Consider the following 4,792-nt stretch of genomic DNA (forward strand, 5'->3'; position numbering starts at 1 on the left):
AAGTAAACATGACTATGTGAATAAAGTTTCCTAGATTTATCAGACATAGGGTTTTACTGATATGATAATCTACAACAAGAGTTTACTTGTATTTCGAGAAATACTATGTTCTTTCCAGAATATTGGTTAAAGTAAAGCTCAGGTTAGATGCATGGAGTATGCATCGGAAGGGACCGATATTGAACTTTGACTTAGATTTATTAAACTTACCGTAATATCTAGTCAAATCAATATCGCCTAGTTGATCCTAGATCAAATGATCTTAATCCTGTTATGATTAGGCTCAATCTTGAAAGGCTATTCGTGTTCTTTGATTTGTTAGTTAAGCCTACTTTTAGGTCAGGGTGATACGTACATTTTGGGAATACGGTAGTGCAATTGAGTGGCAGCGCTATCATAAACATGGAATCTATAGCTTCTATCTGGCGAATAGTAAGCAAAGGATGATCTCCTTCGAGCTTGACCAAACGAACATAAATGGTGGAGTACTCATTTCACATAAGCTGAAATATCATTTATACGGGGTCAAGTGTTTTAAGGATAAAATACATTGTAGGGTGTAACGGTAATTTAATCCCTTTACAGTGTAGATCATTCATATAGAGGATCAGTGATCAAATTAGGATTATAACAATGGATAACTAATGATGTGTCTATATGGTGGAACATATAGAGCATTCTATATAACTGAGAGTGCAATTCTAAGTTTTATGCGTGGATTCAACGAAGAATTAATAAGTTAGTGAATTTTAGTGCTAAATTCTTGATCTACTTATTGGAAGCTCGGTTATATAGACCCATGGTCCCCGCACTAGTTGAGATAATATTGCTTGTAAGACTCATGTAATTGGTTTTGATTAATCAATTATAATTCTCAAATTAGACTATGTCTATTTGTGAATTTTTCACGAAGTAAGGGCGAAATTGTAAAGAAAGAGTTTTAGGGGCATATTTGTTAATTATGATACTTTGTATGGTTCAATTAATAAATATGATAAATGACAATATTATTTAATAATTATTTATAGTTATTAAATAGTTAGAATTGGCATTTAAATGGTTGAATTAAAAAATTGGCGTTTTTGAGAAAATCAGATGCAGAAAAGGTAAAACTGCAAAATTGTAAAAAGTGAGGCCCAAATCCACTAGTATAGGGCCAGCCACTTTTGTAGGCAATTTAAACTGATATTTTCATTATTTTAATGCCAAATAATTCAAACCTAACCCTAGTGGAATGCTATAAATAGATAGTGAAGGCTTCAGGAAAATTACACTTAAATTTTCTATTTTTCCTTCAGAGAAAAACCTGAGCCTTCTCTCTCCCTATCTTTGGCTGAATCCACTCTCTTTCTCTTCCTCATTGAGATTTCGAAATTCTTAGTGTATGAGTAGTGCCCACACACATCAAGTGATACCTCAATCATAGTGAGGAAGATCGTGAAGAAAGACTTTCAGCAAGAAGGAGTTTCAGCATCAAAGATTCAGAGAAAGAGATCCAGGTTCAGATATTGATAATGCTCTGCTACAGAAAGGAATCAAGGGCTAGATATCTGAACGGAAGGAGTCATATTATTCCGCTGCACCCAATGTAAGGTTTCCTAAACTTTATATGTGTTTATTTCATCGTTTTAGAAAGTTCATATTTAGGGTGTTAATCAACATACTTGTGAGTAGATCTAAGATCCTGGTAAAATAAACTACAACAACTGGCCTCAGAGCCATGGTAATTGATTTACTTGCAAGAAATTTGGACTTTAAAATGATTGTTTGTTTGTTTTTGGATGGTATCATGTTGTATTGAGTGTTATTTGATGATTGATTGGTGTTTGTGAATTTTTCGTAAAAAATAATTGAATATCTGTTTCTGGAATTATTTTTATTGGATAGTATGGAAAAAAATTAAGCAAGTTACTTTTTTACAGAACTCAATTTTGATTTAATTTGAATTAGTTATGATTTTTTGAAGATTCGAAAAAATCGGAGCTATGCTGAAATTTTCCTGCGATCGCGAAAACTGTCCGTACAGCTCACAATTTTTTCGTTTTTCTTCGTTTTTTCATGCTTTTTCATGGAATTAACTTCCGATTTTTTGTGTAGTTCTTTATTTATACTATTACTATTCCTAATTCAATTCTAATTATCATTTTGAATTAATTTAATATTTTTTAAATTTAATTCAAGATATTAGTGTAATTTGAATTTAAAAATAGTTAGTATGTATCTTATTTGCTTAATAATCTATCTTACTTTTAAATTTGATTATATCTTATCTTATTTTTAAATTTAAGGTCAGATTTTAATATTTTAAATTAAATCTTTTTTTAAATAATTTGACCTTATTTAAATTTAAAATAAGATAACTATAATCATGTAATTTTAAATAGATGTAAGATATTTTGCTAACTTTTAAATTTTGTTATTTTATTTATTTAAATTACATTTAAAATCTGAAAAAGATATTCATTTATCTTTTTTAATTTTTATTTATAAATAACATTTAAATTTTAAAAGTAGTTAGCAAATTTTAAAATGATATTTAGGTTGGTTGAAACCTAATTTTTCAAAATTGTAGGTTTAATTTTAATTTTTTTTTTAATTTCGAAAAATTTTTAAATTTTTTTTTACGAAAATAAATTTTTATTTATTTAATTAATTATTTTTCGAAATTATTTAATTTAAAATTAAATAAATCCTACATCCAACTATCCAGCTAACCTTGTTGCAGGAGTTTGTGTTTTAGCTTATGTGTAAGTTTTCAAAACCTATTATTCCTTGATTGCAAATAGCCATGGTTACCTTTTGCCAGATCTATTGATCTGATGGCTCTCTTGGTCAAGATAATAATTTGTAACAGGTATATTTACAATCTTCTTTCATCTGTGTATGACCTAGCTGTTGGGTTTTATGCCCTAAATAAAACTCTGTTTCAATGTAATCCAGATTATTCAATATCAATAAAGTAACAGAAGTAATTTTTCATTCACTTGTGTATGTTTTGGTTCACTTAATCAATTGCTTGTCTATTTGATTTATAAATTCATCCAAACCCTTTTCACATACTTGATCATGTTTATTGTGTTGTCAACACAGTGGAAAATAAACATGACTATGTGAATAAAGTATTCCTAGATTTATCAGAACACTGGGTTTCATTGATATGACAATCTACAACAGAGTTTACTTACATTTGGAGAAATGTTATGTTCTTTCCAGAACATAGGTTAAAGTAAAGCTCAGGTTGGATGCATGGAGTATGCATTGGAATGCACCGATATTGAACTTAGAATTAGATTTTGAAACTTACCGTAAACATCTATTCAATTCAATATCATAAGTTGATCCTAGATCACATGATCGAAATCCTGATATGGTTAGGCTTAATTTCAAGAGTATTATTCGTGTTCTTTGATTTGTTAGTTAAGCCTAAATCTTTAGTCTGGGCAATACATCCATTTTGGGAACACGGTAGTGCGATTGAGTGGGAGCGCTAACATAAATATGGAATCTATAGCTTCTATCTGGCGAATAGTAAGCAAAGGGTGATTTCCTTCGAGCTTAACCAAACGAGATAAATGATTGAGTACTCATTTCACTTAGTTTAAATATCATTTATACAGGGTTAAGTGTTTTAAGGATAAAATACATTGTAGGGTGTTACGGTAATTTAAGTCCCTTTACAGTGTAAATCATCCATATAGAGGATCATTGATCACATTAGGATTATAACAATGGATAACTAATAATGTGTCTATATGGTGGAACATATAGAGCATTCTATATACTGAGAGTGCAATTCTGAGTTCTATGTGTGGATTCAACGAAGAATTAATAAGTTAGTGAATTTAAGTGGTAAATTCTAGATCTGCTTATTGGAAGCTCGGATATATAGACCCATGGTCCCCTCACTAGTTGAGATGATATTACTTGTAAGACTCATTTAATTGATTTTAATTAATCAATTAAAAATTCTCAAGAGGACTTGTCCATTTGAGAATTTATCACTTATTAAGGGCAAAACAGTAAATAGAGATTTTGAAGGGCATATTTATTAATTAGGAAACTTTAATTAGTTTCATTATTAATAAAATAAATGATAATATATTATTTGATAATTAATTTTAATTATTAAATAATTAGATTTGTCATTAAAGTGGTTGAACAATGGAATTGGCAGTTTTTCACAAAACAGGAAACTATCAGTGTAGGAAAAGGAAAGTTGGAAAAGTGGCAAGCCTTGTTTCCACAATGCCTAGGCCGGCCACTTAGCTTCCTTTTCTCTTTGATTTTTTCAATTCCAAATGTCAATCATAGCCCTTGGTGGTCTTCTATAAATAGAAGGCAAAGGCTTCAGAGTTGCATACAACTGTACAACCTTTTCACAGCATTATTCTGAAAGAATTTTCTCTCAGAAAATTCTCTCTGAGCCGCCACCCTCTCTCTCTCTCTTCCTTCACTATTTCGAAATGTATAAGTGCTAGAGTAGTGCCCACACACATCAAGTAATACCTCAATCATAGTGAGGAAGACTGTGTAGAATTCAGAAACAACAAAGAAGGACTTTCGGGCTCAGATCTTGATTATACTCTGCTACAGAAAGGAATCAAGGGTTAGAGATCTGAGTGGGAGGAGACATATATTCCGTTGCAATCACTGTAAGATTTCTGATACTCTTATGTGTTTAATTTCATATCGTTTTAGAAGTTCATATTTAGGTTGTTAAATCAACATACTTGTGAGTAGATCTAAGTTCTTGGTAAAATAACTTCCAACAACTGGCACCAGAGCCATGGTA

This window comes from Cannabis sativa, chromosome 2 (genome assembly GCF_029168945.1).
Source record: "Cannabis sativa cultivar Pink pepper isolate KNU-18-1 chromosome 2, ASM2916894v1, whole genome shotgun sequence".
NCBI lineage: Eukaryota > Viridiplantae > Streptophyta > Magnoliopsida > Rosales > Cannabaceae > Cannabis > Cannabis sativa.